The sequence below is a fragment of the Protopterus annectens genome, chromosome 1.part0 (genome assembly GCF_019279795.1).
Source record: "Protopterus annectens isolate FY-2018-M chromosome 1.part0, PAN1.0, whole genome shotgun sequence".
NCBI lineage: Eukaryota > Metazoa > Chordata > Ceratodontiformes > Protopteridae > Protopterus > Protopterus annectens.
Window position 1 is genome coordinate 322,650,681 of NC_056725.1, and position 27,519 is coordinate 322,678,199.

The 27,519-nt window shown below is 39.6% G+C and overlaps 1 protein-coding gene across 2 annotated transcripts in view; it reads right to left on the reverse strand.

The window, feature by feature from the left end:
* Positions 1-27,519, reverse strand: part of LOC122792207 (leucine-rich repeat and fibronectin type III domain-containing protein 1-like protein) — a 2,814,387-nt gene that overhangs the window by 2,125,667 nt on the left and 661,201 nt on the right. For both annotated transcript variants that reach the window (XM_044059954.1, XM_044059944.1), the window contains exon 2: positions 19,261-19,385. The gene's annotated coding sequence lies outside the window, so the exon portion shown is untranslated. The remainder of the gene's footprint in view (positions 1-19,260; positions 19,386-27,519) is intronic.

Below are 27,519 nucleotides of genomic sequence, written 5' to 3' on the forward strand. Positions count from 1 at the left end.
TAAGAGTTTACTGTATATACACACACACACACGCACAGACACACATAAATTCATATGTACGTGTGTGTGTGTGTGTGTGTGTGTGTGTGTGTGTGTGTGTGTGTGTGTGTGTGTGTGTGTGTATATGTGTGTCGCCTTAGTTGTACATCAACCTATACTGTTAATGCACAACTAAGGAAAGTTTTGTTGAGATTGTAGTATAGTGGGGATAAGGGAATATTCCCTTTTCCCCACTGTAGTGCGATCTTGGAGTGAGAATATTAAAGTAGGGGGGTGCAGGGGGGGCTTGCTCCCTGCATAACACTGTTTAGTGTGTTATTTTTCATTTTTTAGTTAGTTTTTATTTTTTTATTCCACGAAAGTGCATTTTCGATGGAATGCACTTTCGCAGAAGTGCGTTCGAGGAAGTGTGGTTCGACGAACCGTACTTTCGATTTAAAAACATAGATCCCTATATTTATCTCTCTCTTTATATATATATATATATATATATATATATATATATATATATATATATATATCTACACACACACACACACACACACATTTATGGTAGACCAGATTCCAAAAATCTTGCTCTCAGCCTGGACTCAGTGAGAGGAAGTCTTCTGTAATCAAGACCATAATTATCTTTTCAAGAGTGCTAGTTCCAAAGTCAATGGCTACAGGAGGCTTTGCTTACTGGCCAATAAAAAAATGTCTTTGTGAGGCTGTTTCTCTTTGTTGTGATATTCCAAGTTTTTTTTAATGTTTGGCTATTGAATCATTTTGTCATTTAACTGAAGTTAGAATATTCACAGTAATCCCCTGTAATGATACTAAGCTTGTTTGTGAAGATTTTCTCCTCTGTTCTCCACTCTGTAGGATATGTCAACTGAGCCAGTCTACCCCATTAACAAACATAAATAAATACCTTAATTAATTAGTAAATTAATGAATACTTAAATAAACACATAAATGAATAAACAAACAAACGAGCAAAACATATGCTGCATCATTATGATGTAATTCAAAGTCCTACTGCATTACTTGATGTTTTTCCTTCTTTCTTTTCAAATTGAATATAAACCTTTGGCACTCTGCAGGTAATTCTACAGTTTAAATGTTCAAAAGACTGACTAGCATGTGTGCATGCAGTAAGCAATTTTGTTATTTAGCGAGAATGCATTCACCATTCTATTTCTTATATCTTAGGGAAAGTACTGCATTTTCACCTAGAGTATGTTAACACAGTCATGTTTTAGAAAACATAATAGTTCTGCTATAAGCAGTGAACACCTGATTGCTACCATCAGTACCCCGATGAGAATCACAATAAAAGAAACAGCTGTAGATATATTTATTCCTTCAGCATATTCCTAAATGGCTGAGATGGCTTCTTAAACCTCTCAGAGTTAACGCACTGAGACGGTAAGAGCATAGACAACTGAAATGCTATCACAGTACAACACTGAAGTCTCCTTTTTATCATTTTACTAGTATGTGGCACTGAGGCTGTTTCACTAAGCTGAATTTCACTCACACAGAAATGACTGATTTATTAAGTAGGCTTACATGTATTCACTGCATCCCAACAGAGGGAAGAATTTCATGGCAAACATTATAGGTTCATAGGTTCATAGGTAGGTACTAGGCTATCTGCCCAAAGGCATTTAAAAGCCTAGCCAGAATGTGTTGGCTTTCGCCACCCCCTTAGATTAGTTCCCTGTGCCTTTGTCCAGCAGAGCCATTGAAGTGATCCCTGGGGTAAACTTTCTGTTTCCCATCTACTCGTCAAGGTTTCTTTTGAAGAGGGTTAGCGAGGAGCTCTGCCTAATGTAGATTGGAATCTTGTTCCAGAGCATGGCAGGTCTCTGGGACAGGAATCTATCCCTCCAGCATGTCCTATTTATTGTTGTGGTGAGGTTTAGATCCCTGGAGCATGTGGCTCGAGGGGATATGGTTTTCTTTAGGTGGAGCATGTCTATCAATTCTGGGTTGGACATGGCCTTGTGTGTCAGGTAGAGATCACCTCTGAGTAGGCAGTATGCAACTGAGTACAGCTGGAGTCTCTTCAGTCGAGCTGCATAGGGCATCTGCTTGAGGCCAGTGATCCTCTTGGTGAGGTACTTCTGTGGTCTTTCCAGTTGTTGCAAGTGTCTTGTAAGGTACAACCCAAATGGGGCATTGTAATCTATGATGGATCTGATGAGTGATTCATAGAGGGGCCCAATGACCTCTTTCGATCTGGATGCAAACCCTTTTGTGATTAGGTGGGCCACATAAAAGGATTTGCTAACCACTCTGGCAATGTGATTATCAAATGAGAGGTTACTATCTACTTGGGTCCCCAGATCCCTTATTACGTCTTCCGTATTTAGGGGGGCAACCACCTATGTGGTAGTTTGTGGATACTTAGTTTTTTCCAAAGGGGATGACTATGCACTTTTTGGCATTTAGCTTGAGGCCATGGTTTTGACACCAGGTATCTGTCTCAGTGAGACCCTTTTGCAGGATGTCTGTGTCAGCTGGAGAGTCAATTATAGCCTCTAGTTTGCAGTCGTATGTGAACTTGGTCAGCCATAGTCCTCCTGTGCTTGCCTGTACCTCTGAGAAGTATATGCTGAACAGGAGGGGTCCTAGGACTGAGCCCTGGGGAATGCCACTTGTAACTGGTTTAGAGTCAGACCTAGCTCATGCAACTCTTACCATGTGGGTTCTGTCTGTGAGCCAGTTGGCAACCCATCTCGTGGCGTAGGGGTTTATGTTCAAGCTGGTGAGCTTGTCTATAATACCTGAGTGGGGAATGGTGTCGAAGGCCTTTGCAAGGTCTAAGTAGGCTGTGTGGACCACCTTTCCCTAGTCTATAGCCTTGGTAACTGTATCAAAGAAGTCCACCAAGTTTAGGAGGCATGATCTGCCCTTAACAAAGCCGAACTGGGTAGGGTCCATGTTTGGAGGTTTCCAATGTCTCTGTTAATGAGATCCATGATGATGTGCTCCATAGCTTTGCAGACCTAGCTAGTCAGGCTTATAGGGTGATAGTTCCCGGCGTCTGTTGTGGCTCCACCTTTGTGGAGTGGAATAACCATTGCTGTGCGCCACTCTGTGGGCACGTAGCCTGTGGAGAGGCTGAGTTTAAACAGTGTGTTTAGGTGAGGGGTTAGTTCATCTTTGACTTCATGTAGGATGCAGCCTGGGACACCGTCCGGTCCCATTGATGCTGTTTTTGGCTTTAGAGAGGGCTGTTTTAACCTGAGTGTCTGTGATTTCAGGGGCACTACATTCTTCTGGTATAGCTATGGGCCCTTTTAGGGGTGAAAGGGGGGGGGTGAAGTTTGCACTGAACCTGTCTGCCAGGATGTTGGCAATATCGGTCAGTTCAGTGTATTTTGTGCTATTCTGCACTAACTCTGAGCAGATCTGAGAATTGCCACTTAGATTCTTGACATAGCTAAAGAATGTCTTGTGGTTATCTTTGGATTCCATGGCAATTTTTCTTTTGAAGCTAGCCTTGGATGATTTTATGAGGGGAACATAGTTTATTGCTGATATCAATCAGCGATGTCTTCCCTTCTTGGGATTTTACTCTTTTCTGTATAGTTTCCTCCTTCTATTGTATAGCTTGTTTAAGGCAGGGGTCCACCAGACTGGTTTCCTTTTCTTGGAGGAGTGAGTCTTGGTTTTGTTTGGGATAGCACGATCCATACATTCTTGTAGGTGCCCGTAGAGTGCATTAGTAAAGGATTTTGCAGCTTGGACAGCATTATCCTTTAGCATTGGGGCTTTGAAACTTCCCACCATGGTCTTAAATAATGTGAAGTTTGCTTTTGAAAAGTTTTTCACAGTGGTTTCTTTGACCGGGGGTGGTGGCAGAATGTGGATATCCAGAGTGATTAGTTTATGGTCAGATCTAACCAGCGAGGGGTTGACCTCCAGTGTGGAACACTGGTCGCCCATGTTGGTGTTGACCAAGTCCAATGTCTTGTCAGCTCTGGTGGGGGTGTTGACCAGTTAATCCAGGACATTTGAGTTTATAAATTCTAGGAAATGTTTGGCAAGGGAGTTTGTACTTGAGTAGTTCTCCCAGTTAATGTTTTGGTAATTGAAATCACCCAATATCAGGGTGTTTGGTAGGACCTTTATATTTCCCAGTGCTTCCAGGAATGCGGAGTGGGGGTCCTGGGACATGGTGGGTGATCTGTAGCAAGCTATAATTTGAATAGCAGTTTTGCCCATTGTTAGTTGCACGTGGATGATCTCTGAAGCATCATGCTGTGCCACTAACCTGGAGGTGTGGGTATCCTTGATGAATAAGTATACTTCCCCGCCTTTTGTATTTTGGTCTGGGTTTTGTGGCCGAAATGTATGGTATGAGTTGTAGCCTGGTAGTGCTGGAGTGCTCTCTGGAGCCTTAAACCAGGTTTCTGTTACTGCACATATATCAATTTTCTCCATACTGAGGAGTACCTCGAGTGCGTGCATTTTGAGGTTTAGACTTCTGGCATTGAGTAGCATTACCCTCAGTTTTTTGTTACTTGTGCTATTTATGGTGGTGGGTTTGTCTTTTGAGCCTTGCCTAAAAAAGGCACTATGGGGGGTGGCAAGAGCCTTGGCTAGTATTTGAAAGCCTAAGGGTGACAGGTGCAAGACATCTCTAGAAAAGCAGCGTGGCTTGTCGAGCATGTCATCCCAGGCTGACAGACACTGGATCTCCTTTGAATGACACCAGAAGTTTAGCCAATTGTTGAAATTGATAATTTTTTCTCTGTACTGTGGTATCATTCTTGGTGAGGGCAGGATGCTACTCAGGGTCAGGGTCATATCGGCCTGGGCTACTTGATCAGAGAACTCCTCTATGTCTCTTTTCATGTAGTCCAGGGAGGTACGGCTCAGGTCATTCAGACCAACATGGACAATGACAGAGTCATATTTGTATTTGTTCTGGAGTGAGTTGAGTGCTTGTGTTATGTGGCAGATCCTGGAACCCGACAGGCAGCTAACAGTAACCTTCTCCTTGTTCAGCCTAGTGAGTGGCACGTCAGTGTGCCTGACTATAGAGTCACCTATTACTAGTGTGTTGGGTATGTTATTTTGCCTTAAGGGCTGTGATTGTGTGGCACACTGTTTTTTGTGAAATATGTGTTTCATGGTTTGTGTTGGGGGGTGGAGGTTGCTTGGATGTCTGCTTTGGAGGTCTCTGTTGCTTCTACAGATTTTTATTTAGAGCGTCCGAGTATGTTTTCTTGTAATTATGTGTGTTTTTTGCCAGTGCTGGTTTCATAGGTCTATGTGAGACTGGTGGTGTCATGCAAGTAATTCCCTTCTCCTCTTGACTGCCTGGTCCAGTCTTGGGTTGAGAGAGCTTAGCCTCCAGTTTGGCTGTATAATTGCATTTCTCGCATGTATTAGTGTTTGGTGGAAGGAGGAGAGGGTTGTCTGTGTACATGAGGCAATTGTAACATTGCCTCAAAATGCCCAGATTCACCAGTTGGACCAGAGAGTACACCTGAAACTGCCCTTTGGACATGCCTGGATAGGTACAGTGAACTGTTTTACTGATTGGCTGGTAAGGTCATATAGAGAGCCTTGTCCTTCTCTACAGTATAGCGGGGTCTATTGCTAAGGTTTATTAGTGATTGCTATGAGTTTTGAGCAAGTGCCGGTATGAAAAGTGAATGGTTTGAGTGCTTAAGTTGAAAGTTTGTCTATTTCCAAGGGAAAAATTTAACAGTAGACTTTGTGGAGCCGGGAATAGTTATACCCTAGCTAACCGGCGCTGCCTGGCGTGCAAAACCTTGCAAATGTGGGTTTTATAGCAGGGAAATAAAGAGATAAAAATTAGCCCAAAATGGCCAATAAACTACAAATTTCTGGGCTGAAACCACTCCTCCAGGGACAGATAGGCTGCTAAAAGCTCCCTCTCTCACAGTGAACAGAGAAACTTCCTTCTATCCAAGTAAGGTATGAGCAAACACAGAAACTTGTAACATAGCCCTGAATTCAGCACTAACCTGAAAACTAGACTATACTAGCTTAGAAAGGCATGAAAACAAATATTTTTTTTTTTGTTTTTTTTTTTTTCAGAAAATAAAGCAGATACAATCAAAAAAACACTTTAAATGCACAGAAATGGCTATCACACTAACAAGGTATCTCTAGAGAACAGGTACTTAAGACGATCTCCAAGGCCAAGAACACTGAATTGATGGTTCTGGATGATATCCCAAAATGTTCTATAATAGACTGAATATAAACATACAGTACCAGAGTCATTATATCAATGCCATCATACATATAATGTTCTAATGACATTCAGAAAAGACAAAAAAGCTAAATATTCTTCCTTTCTTATACTATTAAAAAAAGAGAAGGAAATCAAGTCCATAATATGCAAAATAAAGGATGTGTCCTTTGATACTTTGTCTCTCAGTTACTGATTGTGAGAGAGTTCTAATGCCTTTAAAGTTCATACTACAACTCACACCTTTCATTGATGGATCTGTGGTTGCAAGTCGGTACTTAACAAGCAAGAAGAGAAAGATGAGAAACTGTCCTGTAAAATGCCTGATTTATTTCAGAACACCACTAAACAAGCTTTATATATCCTCCTGGCATTACTGTGGCATGGCTGAAACAATAAATCTGTCACTTAGACAAGTCTATGAGCTGGATTTCCATTGGAAGTGTTTTGGTCCTAAAATACACAATGGGCCAGATTCCAAAAGAGTTGATCTCAGTCTAAGCCTGCCCTAAAAGATCTATTTATTGGCTTAGTTCCTAATTATAAACAGCTTTATTACAAAGAGAACAGATTCTATAACACCTGCCCTCACCCTCTGCTCAGTGAAACTGGTCACTTAACACTGAGAGCAAGTCTTTTGGAATCTGGGCTATTAAGTAAAATTTATGTTGCCAGAACACAAAGTCAGTAAACCTAGAAACAAATACTGAGAAAATATAATCCTTAAACAAACCAATGTAGCATGAATATTTAATTATCACCACATCACACATCACCACAATATGATTTTTAGAATTATCATTAAAAAATTAGTTACATACTGATATGTCATGTTTCCATGTTTCTAATGAAATTGTCATTGTTTTCTCACAGTCATAACTGTGATATATGAAAAAAAATAACAAAGAGTATATAAAAATGGTGCTACACAGTGCAAGCCCATCTGAATCCACAACATAGGAGTCCCCCCCCCCCAATGTCCCTTCTACTTAAGTATCCTAATTCTGGACCACTTCATCTTAAGGAAATGAAAAATAAATTAAAAAAAAAGGAAATGCTGCACTTTCAATCTTCAGATACAAACTCCCGGTTTCACACTAGGTAACACTTAAAAATGATGGTTGCTACTATAATATATATTAACCTGCCATTACATTTCTGTCATATTATCAAGACATGGACAATTGCTTTTCCAATAGGATAACTTTTGTCCACACAAAATGCAAGTTTTACATATTTTATACACTGTATACAGCAACACAGAAATAAGACATGCTGATGACGATAAATTCAATGCAGTATATGAGCATGAGTAGGCAGGTCCTACAATACTTCCCATGCTATGGGTCAGCTTTACTTTACTATTCTCTAAGGTTATGTCCTCCAAAAAAAACAAGGATATAATTGTAGTATGTGTGTGTGTGTGTGTGTGTGTGTGTGTGTGTGTGTGTGTGTGTGTGTGTGTGTGTGTGTGTGTGTGTAAGTGTGTGTGTGTGTGTGTGTGTGTGTGTGTGTGTGTGCATGTGTGTCTGTGTGTGTGTGTGTCTATGTGTGTGTGTGTGTGTGTGTGTGTGTGTGTGTATGTGCACACATGCATGTGTGCATGTTTAGATATAAACATTTTATTCAACATTATTTACCTGAACAGTTTGAGAGATTCTAATGGAAAAAATATAAAATAAGCAATAACTTCACTTTAATACCTCATTTGTTTAATTAATGTGGCATCACTTCAATTATTTGTTTTGTAATGCTGCACAATTATATGGAAAGTAACAGGTGCTGTGCATATAAGAAATATATTTCCATTATGTAAATTTTCCATCTTGTCTGACATCCCCAGAGCCCACATAGATTTTGTAACAGATTCTTACATTATATGGATCTGAAAAAGCAAACTTATCATTCTATGCCCATTTTATTGTCACAGCAATTTGTATAAGAAGACTGGGGTGATTTTTTTTTCATAGAAACAGCAGAGATGTCCAAGTTGCTTGTTTAACTTCTGAAATTGGAATTCTTAATTGTTACAAGACTGACCCACATTTGATTTCAACAGAATGTTCACATGACAGCAATGCTGATGTTCATGAGGCTATGTGGCCTCCTCCACACAGTAATGAAATGCGTTTGGAAAATCAAAAATAGTATGGGTTCGTTTAGGCTATAATGAAATGATTTAGCTGATGATTACAAAATGAGATAAACAGAGCTTGCTAGCAGTCCTATTTGTTCAAAAGCCACTTATTAGGTGGAGGAAGGAGGGGTGACTGTGGGATTACTGTGGTAAGTAAAGTGAATGGAAAACCATTTTGGTAGTGGTTAAGGAAGGGTTAAAGTTTAGTTTTAAATGAGTGTGTTGTCTAGAAAGTGAGGTAAGGTGGGGTGGGGTTTTCAGTTAGTCATTATGTTATTAGGGTAGATGTAGCTGGGCCTCATTTGGTTTGGTTTTAATGCACTGCAGTATCTATAGCCACGTCTGAGTGACCACCAGACATTTTCAGTGTATGCCTGACAGTAGGTGACAATGTCTAGGATAAGTGCTGTTGCTGTGAGTTTGGAGAGTAGATGGTATATATATATATATATATATATATATATATATATATATATATATATATATATATATATATATATATATATACATGTGTGTGTGTGTGTATGTATGTATGTATATATATATATATATATATATATATATATATATATATATATATATATATATATATATATATATATATATATACATATGTGAGATTATCATTGGCAGATTCAAGGAGGTTGCTATAGATTGTAGTTATCAACCTATTGTTAATAGTGAGCTAGGTTTTAATCTTCAAATGTTCATGGTAATTAATGGACAGTATGGGGGCTGGTAAGGAAGGGGTCAGTTATGATGTACATATCATGCATTGGAGTCAGATTCTGTAATGTGGGATTTGTGGTATTATAGAAAGATTTATTTTGTCTTTTGCAATCTGCTGTAATTTGACTGGTAGATGTGTTTGCCATGGTGGAAGTTCATGCAGTTTATACCATGAGGTTGTGGGGTCACAGCAAGTTGGTAACTGTTGAGCATACTCATTACCAGAGCATGTTTTGTGGGTTTGCAGATGAATTTGGAGTTTTTTGCATTGTATCACACAGTCAACATTGTAAGATTTTTGGCTTCTATTGACTCATGGTTGTTGAAAGAAATATTATGAGACTATGTTTGGAGAAGTGCCCTTCTGCACTTCTTTGCATGAGTGCATAATATGAAATCAGCGTGTAAGTATGTTAAAATACTTCAGCTTGTGAGAAGAATCTGATTCTTCCAAGAAAATATTTAAAACAGTTAAATACATGTTTGTATACATACTTTTTTGATAATGCAGAGCATTGGGTGCTTTCACGCTTGTTTGAAGAGCTGTAAGGGGCTGAGGTGCGGCATCTGCCTGCCATGGGGGGCTGCTGTGGTTGCCATGGCAATGGGGCTATATGAAAAGAAATCTGAAACAACCATGGGGGAAGAGTTCAGTGCTGGGAGTCAGGTTAAGGTGTTGGATATTTGTTCTCTTTGGTTAAATTGGGTCCATTGTGGAGGTAGATGACTTCTTTTTAACAGCTACTCTCAGCAATGCAGCTGCATGTGCACAAGTATAGAGCAATTACGGCTGTTGCTGCTTCAGTTTCTATCTAGATTCAGTTTGTCCTGAAGGGCACAAGAATTCATCAGTTCATTTTGCCTTTTTTTTTCCTTCTTTGCTATGAATGTATTTGAGGATGATGAAGGTAAGGGCAAGTAAAGCAATGCAGCTGCATGTGATCGGCCAAATGCATTTTTTGATTTAGCTGAATATTTTATCTGGTATGGCATATGGTGGCATTTATTTGGCAGAGCTCTGGGGAATGAGAGTGATATTTAAAACAGTTGCTGGGTTATTTCTTTTTCTCTTTGGTTGTGACATGCTGGGCTATATGGAGATTCATTTAGTAATAATTTGCAGGAGGTCCCCTACAAGTTTAGTTGTGAGTGAGGAAAAAAAAGAGATAGGTATTGCTTTTTGCTGGCTGAGATAAAGTACAGTGTGGGGGATTTGAATTTGAAATCTGTTAAGTGAGGAGGAGGCACATTATTTTCTGTATGTGTTTGAAATTTGCTGGGTTATTTCTTTTTCTCTTTGGTTGTGACATGCTGGGCTATATGGAGATTCATTTAGTAATAATTTGCAGGAGGTCCCCTACAAGTTTAGTTGTGAGTGAGGAAAAAAAAGAGATAGGTATTGCTTTTTGCTGGCTGAGATAAAGTACAGTGTGGGGGATTTGAATTTGAAATCTGTTAAGTGAGGAGGAGGCACATTAGTGGTAAGTGGTCTAGCACTTATTTAGTTACTGTATGCAGGGGGAAGAGACCTCACAAGTTGGCATAAGGAGTAACATGAACAGTTTGAGGTTGGGTAACCTGCTGGCTAGCAAAAAGAAAGCAGAAGGAATAAATGGATAAATGCATTAGGAATGTGTAGCTACTGATACACAGACATACACACACAAACACACACACACACACACACACACACACATATATAAGTTGGGTATTTGGTTAAAATGCTAGGGGGTCAACATTCGTTTAACCAATGACATTTGGTTGACAAATGCAGATGGTCAACAAGTATGCTAGATCGACAATCCCCATGTAGAGGAACATTCCCTTTCACTAGGGATTGTGAGCTCTCATAGTTATTATATATAAATAGCAAAGGGTATGCGGGGTGCAGAGTGCCTTGCCACTCTGCAAAAATAGATGTTATTTTTTTTTTCTGTATGTGTTTGAAATTTGCATGCACTGCAGTTCTTTCTTGGTACATGGGTGGTAACCTTTCAACATTTGCATTGTCGACCTTTCATGGTACATTCTTGTTCTTGCCATCTATCTTTTGATTTTTCATCCAAAGTATTTTATATATATATATATATATATATATATATATATATATATATACACACACAAACATATAAATATACATGCATATACATATACATTACACACACACACACACACACACACACACACACACACACACATACACACATATATATATATATATATATATAGATAGATAGATAGATAGATATAGAGATATGTATCATAAATTATACACATAGAAAGAAAGAGAGAGAGAGGTAAAATAAGGAATAAGAAGTTATTGGTGCACTAGAGGTTTGAGATACAATCCTTGAAAGAACATTGGGTGTACTAGAGCCCAGGTGGAAGAGTTATTTCATGATGTTTATGTCTCAGTACAGTCACATGTCAAGCGAGAGGTGGTGTGGCAGATAAATGGCAATAGGTAATGCACTGAAACAAAGCTTCAGAACACCAGCTATGAGAGATAGAATTCATGAGAGATCATGATGGCTGCAAAAAGAAGGGCCACTAGAGGTTTGGTTTTGCCACCCCAGCTGTACACTGGTAATGGTAAATGTAGTGAGATTGTGCAAAATATGCAAGCAGATGTAGTTGGGGATTGATAGGGTTGCAGATTGATTGTGAGAGTTGGATGAATCTGAGTCTGCAATGGGTCAGCAGTTGTTAAAGTTTAAGTAACTGGTGCAGGAGGTGCAAAGTTATCGATGGGGATGGTGAGGTAGGATTGTGTAGCATTAGTTCAACAGGTGGGAGGTTGGATAAGGTAGAGCAGCAGGCTGTGCTGATGGCGGCTGTTGATTTTAAAGCTCAGCCAGGAAATTGGTTAGCGACTCAAGACTTTTTTGGCAGGTGGTCAGGGGTATGTATTATGGCAATGGTAAAGGAAAAGATATGGAAAAGTGATTATGTTGATCTGTTTTGTTTGACTGATGCAGAAGGTATGCAGAGGCTAGTGGAGTCTAAGAATACTGAAACTAAGAATCCGGTGGCTGCTCTGACCACATTAAGTAGGGAAGGCCAGTTAAGTTTAGGGCCTGAACTTGTGAGAAGTGAGTTTTGGGTTGTGTGTAATATTTGGCTGGGATCCTGGAGAAGGATTATTGGCATATTTCCTTACAGTTTGAGAGGCACAGTTGCTGTGAGTGAGTAATGCTTGGCTGTGGTGTGACCAGCGTTTACAGAAAAAGAAGTCTCTCGATAAGTTGCAGCATAAAGTGTGGCATGCGGGCATATGGTCGGCATGATGTTGGACTGTGCAGGTGGGCAAGCTCATCTGCTGGGAGAATCAGAGGATGGTTAGGCATGTGCTGGGCCTTTACTGCAGGCATGTGTGCATGGGTGTTGTGAAGATTTAATCATTTGCCAATAGTTTGTAGTTGTAATCATGCAGCAGTAATGCTGACAAAAAGACACTGGAAGTAGGCTGCTGTCACAATTAGCCCATGCAGCTGACAGCAGAATTTTGTGTGGCATAGCATTCCTTGAGGGAGATGTAATTTTCATAGCCAGAAAGGATGACTGCCATTTTGTGAGCTGCGGGATAGGCAGGTTTTCCCATTTGCCCATTACTGTGCTTGAGCAGACTTCCTAGTTAGTTGATTTTCCTGATCAAGGGCAAGCTAGGGAAATGAATAAAGGTTTTATGGTAGGGTTTTCTGTGAAATTAATGGTAGGTTTGGATGGAAGTTTAAGTAGCAATATGAAGTCAGTGAACGGTAGGAAGGCGATTGTTTTGAAGGTGCTAGATAAAGAAGTTAAGGCTGGGAGGATATTAGGTGCTTTTGAGGTACTGCCTCATGGGAGTTACCGCATTTCTCATTTGGGTGGTTAAGAAAGGGTTAAGGCTTAGCATTAATCTATTTTGTTGTGCAGGAAGTGAGGTAAGAAGAGAGTTTTTTTTTTTCAGTTAGTCTTTATATTAGCAGAGGGGATGTAGCTGGACCTCATTTGGCATGGTTTGAATGTGGCCCTCCCTCCCTTCCCTCACTGGTGTCGAAGGGGTAGTTGGGTGGTGAGGATGATGAGGAAGGGTTCATTTCGGAGCACCTCTCCTGCCCCTTATTTTTTTCTTGATATTTGGATATTCAGAAATGAGCAGTGTTGTCCTGCGTCACTAAATAGTTTGGATTAAAGTGAATGGTTGGATTTAACAATGTTACTTGGATGGAAATGTTAGTGGTTCGTACACTGCCAACTCAATGTTTCTTAGTTTAACACATTTTTGTAGTGTTTATTTCATGATATATGCAGCTAATATATTTATTTCTTGTGTTAATAAAATGGCCGCAGTTGAATATTGGCTGTTGTTTTTGTCTTGGGGAGCTTTTGGACATATATATTTTTTAAACTGCATTACTTTCATTTTCAGCGACACGTAACTATCACTGTTAGTTCACAGCAATGCACTGTTGTTTTTGTTAATGTTTTGAGAGGCTTTATATCTATGAGTAAGATGTTTAATTAGTGAATAGTATGTATCTGTTTGAGAATTAGCTATGAATATAAAATTAGGAATTAACACTGTAATGATCTTCACATACGTTGTGTCACACGCTGTTTTATAAACACACACGTACATACAAACACATTTGCTCTTGGGGGAAAGATTGAAATTTGGTGGATTGTTTCAATTCTTCTGTAAGTTATGTTTATTTTTTTTTTATTCTGAAGAAAATATAGTATGAAATTGTAGGATAGGTATTCCTGAAACTGTTTGGAAGGTGAAGGAGAAAGTGTATCACTTTAACAGTGCTAACAGGTAACTCATGGAAATAGATTGTGATGTGCAGCTAGGAGTCATGTAATAGGAATTTGTAAGTTTCATGTGAAAGTTTGTGTGTAAGATCCCAGTCAAAGACATCCTACAATCAGGACCGGTGTTAGCATTTTGGGGGACCCCAGCAAATGTCAAGTTGGGGGCCCCTTAGACACTTCCATTCTAAGTATCATCCTGTTACTACCACCCCTCCTATGCAACCTTTTAGTTCATAGAATATGTTTTGGAGAAGTTTTTTAGTCTAGTTGCTCCTAGAGGAGGGTCAAGTGTGATAGATACCTCAAATGAGACTCATTTGTGGTCATATTTCACCAGGGATGAACTCATAGTGGGGGAGCTGCAGTGGTCTCCCATATTTGTAAGCACCAGGTCCATGATGTTGGTGCCCCTGGTGGGGGTGTCATCCAGATGGTCCAGGGCACTGGAGTCAGCAAAGTCAATAAACCTTTGGCCAGGTGAGTTTGAGCATTTGTAATTCACCCAGTCAATGCTGGGGTAGTTAAAGTCACCCAAAACTATGGTGTTAGGATGTATCTTGATAGACTCAAGTTAATCCAAATAGGCAGAGTGGGTGTTCTGATTCATGGAGGGGGTTCTGTCTCTGGCAGTGACTTGAATAGGTATCCTAACAACAGTTAACTGCACCTGAAGTATCCATGGTTTTACCATGTTTTTTAACTTCATCTCATCACCAAAAGACTTGTTGTTAAATTAATTGGTGTGGTGTCCTGCTGGTGGAGGGAATATAATTCCTTGAACATCAATTGCTTGAGGCACAAGATGCCGAGGAGCAGAATGCTGATCACTGGTTTCCATAGGAAATCACAGTCAGCAAGATTTCTAAGTCTAGATTAGTAGTGATGCCCTTTTTTGGGAAATTTCTGCTCTCCAAGTTGGTGTGACTATGCATTGCGAATGGAAGGCTTGTCAAGCACATAGGGGATGCAGAGGTGGGGGCTTACCCACCTTCAAAAATCACTTGCTTCTTTGTATTTCAGTAATTAGGTTTCAGCATTTCTAGTCCTCAGAGTTTTGGTATTGGATGTTTCATAGTGAAAATGAACTGGTGAGCCTATAAACTGCTTATAGGTGTATACGTGATATGTGTTACTATGAACACCTTATAGTGGAGGGTAGTCCATCCAGGAATTACATATTTATGTGGGTGTTACATCTTAATATGCATGCAATAGAAACACATTCTATTCAGGAATCATGCTTGTATTATGCATGTTGCTTTCCAGGATAGGTTCAGGTCCTCCTCTGATGCTGGACTTGATGAAGTGAGTTTGAGGATAGACAGATGGATGGATGCTGTGCATTTTGAGGAGTATAACTTATTCAGCCATCATATAACTGATTTTTGCAGCAGGTTTGTTTGTATGCTTACAACATGTCATCATTTAGTAAGTAGTTGAAATCTCTTATTGCAATGTTAGATGATGCAGGAGAGAGATACTGTCCTTTCTAGGCTTACTGGCAAGGACAGAAATCCACCATACCACACACAAACAAAGTGGCTTAGTAGACATAAGGTATATTTGCTTTTTATACCATATTTGTTTGAATCTAGAAGTAAAGAACGTTACCCTCAGTTTTTTGTGACTGTGGTGCAGTTTTGACAGGCCTTGAAACATGTTTTGAATAACTGATCAAAACTGATGGGGGCATGTGTGATACCTATCCACTGGCCCAGCAATAAAGGAGCCTTAGTCCTCACCACTAACACCAGTGAGGGGCGTCCACATAGGGGAGGATAAATACACACACAACAAAGTACAATTTCCCTTAAGAGCAAACAGAGATCACAGTCAGTCTGGGGCTGGTTTCTCCCTTTCTCTGCCAGATCCCCAATATGACTCCCCACTGGCACAGAAATAGGGTCCAGATCTCAGCCTAGTGGGCAAGCTAAAACCTCCAGCACCCTCTCTGTCCAACCAGTGCTTTGTGTCCCTGCCCACGTAGCTGACACACACACACACACACACACACACACACACACACACACACACACACACACACACACACACACACACACACACACACACACACACACACACACACACACACACACACACACTTTGAGATATGAGTTATATACAAACACACAGACACTCCTGGGGAAGGCTGGCACAGATTTTCCATCTGTGCCCCCTTTCTGCCCAGACTATACATTAGTACCTGCTGCCACCACCCACTAATATCAGCTACTAATAAGGCCCTTATCAAAGGGTGTCCAATTATTACTGTGCAATATTATTATCCAACTGATAAGTGTGACTGAACAGCAAGGCTTATTTGGGGTTGCTTGGACACTATCACTATATACATGTAATGTAATCTACAGCTTAAATTTTCTCTACACAAAACAGCCACAGTTGAACGGTTTAAAAATATTTAATAATAAATAATAAAAACACAAGACAGTACTTCTTACTACACAGTCAAGAGTTCCGAGATCACAGAGAAATACTTAAAATAATACAGTAAAAGTTCTGACATCAATACAGAACAAATCCAATCTTCCTTTTTCCTAGCTATATCTAAGACAAAACAGTTCTAAAATAAGCTTGCATATAGAGCATAGGCAGAGTGCTGGTGATGTTGGATGTTCTCAAGACAAATGCAAAATGCTCTGAGTCTCCATGTCCTTAAATTGATAACACAGTAGCACTGGCTCATTTCAGATTACATCATTATTTTCTGTTTCCCAGGCTAATAGAAGCTCAGAGTGTAACAACCCTTTTGATCTTGCAACTGAACAGGAATCCAGAGCAATAAAAGACATTATACATTCAAATTCTAACAATTAACTCTAGTATCAAACAAAAGCAAGAATTCCTTCATCCAGACTTCTCGGCTCCGGGTTTTGTGATCAAACAATTACACAATGCTTGACTTATCAGCTTTCCTATAGCAGAGTGCACTGTTGTTACATTTTTGCAATTCCATATTTTAACACAATTGTTTTTCATTTAAGAGAACAAGCCTGTGGTTTTTATTAATATTTACAAATGACAGGATTATCTACAAAATTCTATCTGGCTAGGCTGGCAGCCTTCACATATCTTCACAGCATGCATTGTGGTTTTTAGACTTACTTTACTGCTAGTACAATCTTGCATCCTCACATGTAGCACACATATCATGGGATTTGCTTGGATTATAAATTGGAGCTCCCTCTTTTCCTGCTGCATTTGAGGAAATTAGTAGGTTTTATATATATAATGCAAGATTCAACTCCAATACCACAAAACTAAAAAAAAAATACACTAAGCAAAAGAGAAAATTTTACTTCAGAACTACATTGGAAGACTTTCCATATGATGGCATGTTTATAAAAACTTGCATAACTTATATTATACCTTGATTATGAGCTGCCCTGTTTGATTAATGCATTATAAAATGAATGTGCAACAGTAACCCATATTAAAAGGTATGGAAATATAGATAAATGCAATTTTGGGGCGGGGCTGCTTTGTCTGATAAATGGAACAGTACACTGAAGGAATAATGAACAGATTTCATGACTCATGGCTTCAACGCTTGTCACAAAACAGATTCCCTAAACCTATTCTGCAAGGTATTTCATTTATGCATATTGCGTCTGCATCCTCCACACATTTTTCTTTTTTATTTGTTCTTCATGTGCCCCACCAGCTAGCTAATGTGTCCATATTGTGCCTCACCAACAAAGGGAACCTGGAGCTGCCACTAACACACATATTCACAGACACCTATACCTACAGAAGCTCAGATCAACAGCTCTATAGAAGATAGGACAGGGAATTACAAAACTACACAACAGTCAATGAATCATAAGAGGAGCAGTGTTTCTACAGACAACAAGACTGCTAATAGTTAATATTGTGTTTAACAACTTCAAATCCGAGTGGGAATGTTAATAAATTGACTGCTAGTAAACAGCAGCAGACTTAGTGGAAGAAGAAATGAGAAATATGATCAATTTACTGCCCAATGCCGTAAGATATACGTTTCATCGGACTCCACAAAATGTGTATTTATCGTTTATTGCTTTAAACTTAGTAAAAAATATAACTGTGTTATAAAACTCCAAGAGACAGACGCACACTGTCACTCTCGGTAAACACTAACAACCAATACTTACACACTTTCTTGATCATGATGGTTACAAATACAATATATTCTCAGCTGAGCTCAACAGTTGGGGACACATCGGACAGCGAATGGTCCAGCACTCTCAGAAGGTTTGTAACAAAATTTTAACCTGCAGTTCATCCTCTAGCCGTCAGGATTCCATAGTATGTTTTAGGTAATAAATCATTATCAACATCAGACTTTACTGAGGTAGTTAGTTTTGTTTCTACAGTTTGCAGATGGTAATATCTCAGCCCGTACTTTCATTTCCCTAAGAAAGAACAACACGTGAGTCCCCCTGATACAGGTAGTGCAGATCAGATTAAAACAAAAGCAGGAAATCAATGAAGTGCTTTGACATTTGTTTCCCTTGAATCCTTTTGAATACTCCGGATTAAACAGAAATCCCATCCAATACTCTTTCATAGACTATCGTCTATGGGAGGAAATGGTGAAACCCGCTGCTGCTGCATGGGGGCCCTTGTTCATGGGGAAAATAATCTGGGGCTCCCCATGGCCACGGGTTTCACGGGTGCCTAACGCCGGCTATGCCTACAATATTCTGATAAGTAGAGATAAGTAACATAATCTGAAGACAATACATAAATGGGCAACTATTCTCATAGAATCACAACACACCATTCATGCCATTTTTAAAAATCAGCTGCAACAAGCACAACTTTACCAGCAGTACAATACAGTCACAACTTATTTCACCATTGCACAAATTTAAAATAAAGCCTTGAAAAGTAATGCTGTGTAAAATACATATCTAGTGCAATATTGATTAGATTACAAAACTAAGCGTGAATGCATTTACACAGTTTTTTATCCTGTTACAGTTGAAGCCTAGGAAAAAATAAGATCAATTTTTTTTTTAAAAAGTCTGCCATGCTTGGACATTACCAGTTTTTCTCAAGCACTGTTAACCTAACATGACAATGCTGGAGGTAAAGTTTCACTGAAAAACATATTTCAAAATTACAAAAGAAGCTCTCTCTTCCAAGTTTCAACTACAAAATAAATAATTCCATCAACAAAATCACACAACTACAGTAATATTCTTATTGCAACGCATGCAAAAAATAAATAAATAAATAGAGCACTTAAACTGTAATAAATCACTTTATGTATTTTCCCTTTTGTTTACTAGAGAAACATTTTGTATTAATGTGACAGATGCATTCCATGATATAAATTATAAGTTGGCATCTCATAATGTTTATTACCTACCACTTAAATAGCAGGCAGCATTTCACAATAGGGTGTCTTTCGTCTAGATTGTAAAAAGGTTGGTACTATGAAGTTCGTATTTATCTTTCATTCCTTACTTGCATCATTAAATAGCTGAAGTATTTCTAAAAAACAAAAACAAATTAAGATATTTACAATAAATACAGAATTTCTGCAAAATTTACAAATAGTGATAATCAAAATGTATGCTGTAGCTAAGATAAACGTTTTTTATTTAAAACTGGTGACAACTTATGAAATGAAAAATGAACCCACATCATTTCCTTACCACAGCATGATGGCAGAATTTAACATTCACAAAAAAATTTCAGTAACAGGAAGTTTATAATTTATTAATTTCCCTTTATGTTAACCTCTCAGACTAACCAAAATATTGTTCAAGCAAAGCAGTGTGTTTTTCCAGTAATCTAGAAAAATCCTGTTTAAAAAAAAGTGATTGGCATTTGCATGGCTTGAACACTATAGAAACATAAGGAATTGTATTTTGCTATCATAATTTATGCCCAAAAACTTGACTTTTTGTAAATGGTACCCATACTGTTTGCATTTTTATTTATTTGATCATCATAGTTAGGAAGGCATTCAGGGAAATTATTACCACAGCACTAGTTTATTTAATTTGTGAGTCGTAGTTTTATGACATTTATGATAAATGATTCAGATACATGAAAGAGCCGCACTGAAAATAATTTCATCAGTAAGACATTTGTGTGTCTCTGAATCTAACACAGTGCTTTTGGAACGTTGTGACACATATACAGATTCACACATACTACAATAACCACACCCATACAGAAGGACACAAACACACTCACTCACGTACAAGTGCATGGCCATAGTCTTGCAATGCTTTCCTGTGCTAAGAGACCCACTGATGACACAAAATAGAAATAGTTGCACATTGTGACTCTTAAAATTGCACTGTAGAATTTGTATTTGAATCACTCTACCACAGTGTACACCTCTTGAGCAGATTACATGGCTAATTTACATTAGCTGTGCATCAGTACTGCCATATTTGCATACGGTGACATCCAGGACACCTGCTGTAGAACTACTTACCAAGGACCTCATACTGTTATAGCAATATGGTGCTCCCTCATAATGTACTGAGCTTCCATGCTGGAAACATGGTTCCACAGTGCATTATTTAGTTCTAAACTCCCCTATTGAGTTTAAATGAATTATGTTTATCAGATACATAACAATTATATCGGACTAAGTTATGGACAAGCACATTTTCACAATTTTAGACCATGATAATGGAGAGCATTTTAATAACTGAAAACAATGACTGGGGATAACCCCAGAGCTATATGTTAATTTGTGAACTCATTCAGTTACTGCTATCTGCTTTATCATATTCTGGGTCATCATGGGATAGAGCTTCTACCAGTAAACAGTGGGTATAATGCAACAAATTAATCTTATTAATCTTAGAGAGGATGACAAGCCAGTACAATAACATTTTATTTTATACACATGTATATATATATATATATATATATATATATATATATATATATATATGTATGTTTGTCTTTTTGGCTTTTCCCAGTTAGGGGTTGCTACAGCGGAACTCTGGTCCGCTAATGATTGGCAGTCGATATATATATATCCAAATTCACCCAATAGTGCATGAACCAATTGACAGGTGCACTGAGTAGTAGTAGATGCTCTAAACAGCAAAAGAACAACACTTTGTGTTGCTAAATCCAATACCGATTTGCTTATTTAATAACAAGAAATATGATGCAGTCTAACTAAAGGCCGTTTAATGTAGACCTGTTTCACACACTAACATCATCAGTACGTTACAGACGCTTCTGGCTTACCAGGTTATATATTCACAAATTTAAACAGACTACCACCAAACGAAATCTCATCATACTGTCTATGCCTTAAGAATAATGTTATAAAAACATCTCACATTTGCACTAATATATTCCATCCTCAAAAATTCAATAAATGTCTACCTATTTTTATATAGGTAAACAAAAACAACCTAGACTGAACTATTATCAGTATTTATTAAGACCAGGTTTATATGTAGCACCTAGATTAACAATCCATAATCTGTCATTTTGATCTAATATGTTATGTTTAGATAAATTTGATAACCCTTCTGCAACTACCACAGCTATATCCATGAAAATAATGTATGCCACAGCATGTTCCTGTAAATGTGTATACAAAGTACTTTTTGAGCGTTTGTAATTCATATCTCTCAAATGTATTGCTATCCTTTGTTTAAATGGCCTCAAAGTTTGACCAAAGTAAAAAGCTCCTCACTGGCACACTGCTACAAATATTACCCATTTTGTAGTGCAAGTAATCAGGTGTCTAATGGTGAACACATTTGGTGTATTTATGGGTGTAAAATATTTAGTTCTAGAAATTCTTTTGCAATAAACACAATTACCACAGTGGTACTCCCATATATTGTGTTCCTTTTGCATCTATGTCATCCAGTATTGTCAATTTTATAACCTGAAAGAAATTCACCTACATTTTTCCATCTACAGAAACCAAAATAGTAATACTCATTTAAACACTGCCCAAAATACTAACGCAAAAGGCATAGGGCCCAAAAACGCAGCATACATTAATTGTCCCTCACGTTTTACTGATGTATTAACGAGTTTTGTCAGTAGCTTTAATCTTTCACCCCATCATGCTGTTAAGCAAGCAAAGATAGCAACTAGTTTCAACACAGCATTATTATTGCTTCACCACACATAATCTGTAAAGCGATCTTTGGTCTTAACTGAAGGCTACCAATGTTATGTCATGTAAGTATTTCTTCGAACAGAAGCTAACCCCAAACACTAGCAGCCATCTATAACAAACCAAAAGTCATAGGTCATGACAGCACATTTCTTTAAAAGACACCTACAATGTATAAATGCCTTCTGAAATTTGGGTGAGAAGCTCTAGAGCTCTAAATGCACAGGAGTAGAGGGAATCTAATCTATAAGTATAATAAAGTGCAGCACATATTCTGCTAAGATCAGTGTCAAAGTGTAGAAGGATTTGGAAAAGGATTTTCTAACCATAACATTGAAAGGGTTTAACATTTATCTAAAAAATGTGTATTTTTTCAGTGTGTTCTTCCTCTTAGCACATTATTTATAAGACAATAGAAATCAAGTTTGTCAGTACACAATTCACTCTTAGAAAAGCTTTTGTTCTTTTGAATAAACTGCAGCTTCAATATTTAGTTGCAATATGACCCCTGGAAGTGCTAAGTAAATGGCATAATGTTTTACTGGATGCTATGTTTTTCATTGTTAAGTTACTGAGCAGTTTATCATGACTTACAGGCTAAGGCAGCATGTTGTTTTTCAGAGTATGCAATCAAGGTAGATGACAGACTTGTATCAGCAGCTGATATAAATAAATAATAATAACTACTATTGAGTAGAAGCTGCAGCCTTCACAGTGAGTTTTCAGTAAAAGCCACAGTTTTTTATAGAACACAGCACTTGCAATCTGGGGCAAATGTAGTTTGGCACAAACTAAGTTGTCCCGGTACCACGAATAAGGGTAAAGGGGTGTGGGGAGGGTATAGAGGTAGGAATTAATGTTAGGATTTGTAGTTGGATGGGATAGTGGGATTGTGGTGATGAGATGTTTAAAGAGAGAGGGAGATGTGAAAGGAAGTGAGGTAGGGGAAGGAGGGACTTCTGGCAGGATTGTTAGGGATTAAAGGAAGTAGGCACATTTGGCATGAGTTGGTGGTGCAGTAACAACTAGCTAATGTCCAGATGACCTTTAGGTAATGTGGATGCAGGTAGGCCTTGGATGGTGGGGAGAGAAGGGATTAAGTTAACTGGGTCAATTCCCTCCTCTCCCTTTAGGTGTTTCTCTATAGTGATTAATTTAATGTGAGGATGGAGTTTGGGAATATAGGTTGGGGAACAGGACTTACTGGCAGGGAAGGGTGAAAGGATCAATGAGAGCAGAGTGTGTGTGGATAAATGGTTGGGGGGTAGTGCCTGTGTGAGTGTGGTTCTCGGCTTACCTGGGTGCTGGTGTTATTCTCCAGTGTTCCAGTAGGCCTGGTGTTGTGGTGGGTGTTTCCCAGTGTCCTGGAGCATTTCTTTCACAAAGGGCTTCCTGGTGGTCCAGTGGTGGCTCTGTTTGGGTGGTTGGGCCAGTTGCAGTGGTTGGAGTCTTTGTGGTCTTCCAGTGCTGCTGAAGTTGCTCCCTGTCATCCGGGTGTCTCCGGGGGATTCATCAGGCCAGTCAGGCCTTTTTCCCAGTTGGGCCATGCGGTCAATTAATATCTGTGTGGGTAGGCTGTGCCTTTCGTTACCTCCTTCCCATTTGGGGCCATGCGGTCAGTTAGGATCTATGTGGGAGGGCTGGGTAATCCATAAAAAAAAAAAAAAAAAAGAAAAAAGGAAAAGTATTCTCCTGGTGGTCATGGTAGGCTGTGGGGGGTCCATTGCCATAATCCAGTCCCATTAGCGTTGGAGATAGTGGTGGATGATCTTGTGCTCCCTGATGGGTTCGATGGCTGCTGTGTCCTTTCTTTGGTCCCCGGTATCGTTCCTTGGGTTTTGTTAAAAAAAAGCGTTCTCTCGTTGGTCGTGGTAGGCTCTGGGGAGAGTCCATCACCGCAATCTGGTCCCATTAGCATTGGGGGTAGTGGCGGATGATCTTTTCATGCTCCCTGTTGGGTTCGTAGGCTTTTGTGTCCTTTCTCCGGTCCCCGGTTTTGTCCGTACATCAGGATGGTCATTGTGGCCATTATGGTGTCCCTGTGTCCTCTCTTCTGTGGTGGTAGTGGTGGGAAATCCTTTCAGTCCTCCCAGGTGTTTCGTGGGTAGCCTCAGCCGTTTTTGTGGACGTTGGGTCCGGGCACCGGTTTGTGCATGTGCACTGCTGTTCTTGGCCATAACCTCTCGTAGGGATAATGGAGTATTGTTCTGGGAGAAAAAGGTAAGTGTTACAGGCTCATTTGTGGTTGAATGGTGCTAGGATTGGGTGGTTGGTATGTAGGTAGAAAGATAGATGCACAGGATTATTTATTTATTTAATATATTTTTCATATACATATATATATATATATATATAGAGAGAGAGAGAGAGAGAGAGGGGGATATTTATAGACAGGTGATATTCTAGTGTTAGGAAGGGGTTGGAAGCTGTTGGGAGGTGTGTCTGATGGGCTGTGCAGCTGAAGGGTGAAGTGTGTGCCAGGTAGGAGCATATTTTAGAGTATGGGGGAGATATGAGTGCATTAGTTAGTGATTACACTGTATGATTAGTAGGTAAGCTATGCAGGGGGTGGTTTTCGGCTGCAGAGTATATGTAAGTAGGGGAGTTGGCTGAGTGTGGTAGGGCAAGGCAACATAGGGGTTGGGGGGCATTTGGGTTTGTGGAACAGTTTTAACATTGTGTTTCTCTTTTTACAGATGGCTACCTTACCAGAACTAAGACAGCGATGGCAAGCTATTGTGGTCCAAGTAGAGGAGTTCTTCCAGAAGGTGGCAACATCCAAGGTGGTAGAGGAGCCAGAAAAGACCTTGGGTCAGAAGAGGGGGTGCACAGCAGTGAGAACCCTAGCTCGAGGGAAAAGCAACAGGTATCAAAGCAGGTGGTGGCAGTGGATACACCGGTTCCCAGTATGAGTCAAGACGAAGGTGTAGGTAATGGTTTTACTATGGCAGTATTTTCTGGGGGGGCTAGGGATTGAGGATTGTGGTGGGGGGTAGGATGATGAAGACTTGCCAGTTGGGGACCTTGGGGGATGGTGTGCAAGGGATAGAGGAGGCTCAGAGGCAACTACACAGGGTGCCAGGTACCTGGTTGGAGATGCGACGAGGGTGGCTGTTGGTTCCGGGGACAGTTTGGTCTTGGACTCGGAGGTAGGCTCTGACTTTGGGCTGTGGCTGGGGGACTGGCTGGCTACCCAATCTTTGGGACAGGGGACATTAACGGTTTTCCTGACTCTGCATATTCCAGGCAAAAATTTGGAAAGGAGAGTGTTAGGAGAATGTATACACTGCTTGAGCTAATGCAGTACACAGAGGGTTAAGAGTTAATAATTCTGACTACAATCGAACAATGCACAACACTGAATCTGTCAACTCTGCTCCCTACCCCTGTAGATGGTACTCCACATCACTGCCTGCAGGAGATCGAGCAGACAACATTACCTAGGAAAGACCTCACAGATATATCTTTAACAGATGCTGATCTGACATATTATGTAGATGGCTCATGCAGAAAGAACCCAGCAGGACAGAACCTAGTGGGTTATGCTGTAGTATCCAACACAGAGGTTATCGAGGCAAAACCCCTACCATGACATTTGTTCGCACAGGCGGCAGAATTGATTGCACTCACTCGTGCATGTATTTTAGCTAATGATAAGCATGTAAATGTTTTTACTGACAGTCAGTATGCCTTTTCCATGGTGCATGTGTTTGCGCAACAATGGAAAAACCGAGGTATGATTACATCAACTGGTAAACCAATAAATCATGCACAGCTCATATTAGATTTTTTAAAATCCATTCAATTGCCTCAGCGTTTGGCTATCTGTAAATGTGAAGCACACACAAAACAGCAGGATGTTATTTCAAAAGGAAATGCAAGAACTGACGCCACTGCAAAGCAGGCAGCAGCAGAGCACTGTTTACATCTTGCAGAAGATTTAAAACCCTCTGACAGTTTGAATTTAGACATGCTGCAAACAATGCAATCACTGACCACGCAGGTAGAAAGAAAACATTGGTTAAAACAGGGGGCCATCCTCAAGGGCAGTTTATACATTTCAAAAGAAGGAAAACCAATATTACCCACTAACCTTTTTCATTATGCGGCATTATTGAGCCATGGGCAGTGCCATGTGAATCAGGTGTTCACTGCATATGGATTTTCGAACTACTCTAAAAAAATTTTGTTTAACGTGCCAGATTTGCAATCAATATCATGCATAGGGAGCAATACAGCCCAACCAGGGAAGTTTTCCCACACCTCCATACCCATTTCACACCATTTGCATGGATTTTATAGAGTTAAATAAATGTGAAAATAAAAAGTACTGCCTTGTCATTATAGACATGTTCTCAAGATGGGTGGAAGCTTTTCCAACCAGGAACCCGGATGCAGCTACAGTAGCAAAGATTCTTGTAAAAGAAATTATTCCTAGGTTTGGCATTCCAGAGAGAATATATAGTGACAACAGAACACATTTTGTAAACCAAACTGTACAACAGCTAAGTAAGTTTTTTTGGTATTTCTCTAAAAAAATCACTGTGCTTATCATCCACAGTCTGCAGGGTTGGTCGAAAGACATAATGGTATACTTAAAAGTAAACTGAGGAAACTAATGGCTGAAACTGAGAAAACCTGGCTGTACTGTTTACCCCTGGCACTGTTGAACATGAGAACAGTTCCCTCGGCAAAAGGGCTGACCCCATATGAGAAACTGTATGGGACGGCATATTATACACCCCAATGGAAACCTCTCATGACTTCAGACCAGGAAGCTGATCTTACATTAGTTGAATATATGAGGAAATTGTTAAATTCTAAACATCTCTTGCAGTCTAATTCTGTTTCAGGTTCAGAGCAGACTAAGACACCAGAAGGAACAGTGACGCCAGGAGACTGGGTGTGGATCAAAATCATAAAGAGGAAGAATTGGGCATCACTGAAGTGGGAAGGTCCCTACCAGGTGCTTCTTTCAACACCAACTGCAGTCAAGATCGCAGAATGAGCCTCGTGGATACATCTGACACACTGCAAGTTAGTAAAGAAATTTGAGTTGGGTAAAGACCTTACCTCTCCACCAAGACCCTAAGCACAAAGTCTGGCTACAATGGGGGGTCAGATCAATAGGAACTGATCTGTCTCAAACCCAGTGAAGCAATCATCAGTGCTAAGGTCCCATAGGGAAGAGAATAAGGTCAAAATACCCCAAAGTAGTGAGATGATCGCACCAAAGGAAAAAATCGAATTCTGTCCTTTTGGAAAGACTGGAGAAAATAGAGCACCGGAGCAACAACCATTTCCACAAAAGTACGGCATAACCATTCTGATAATGATAACAATGGCATTAGCCTTTCTTTTGTGGCCATTTCTCTTTTCTACTACCTCAGTAAATGCAAATAAATGTGCAGCATGGCATCCAACCTTTAATACTTATCAGGCAATCGAGTACGTGTATGCAGAAACTTTCAATGTTTCAGATTGTTGGATCTGCATGGCTTTGCCGACAGC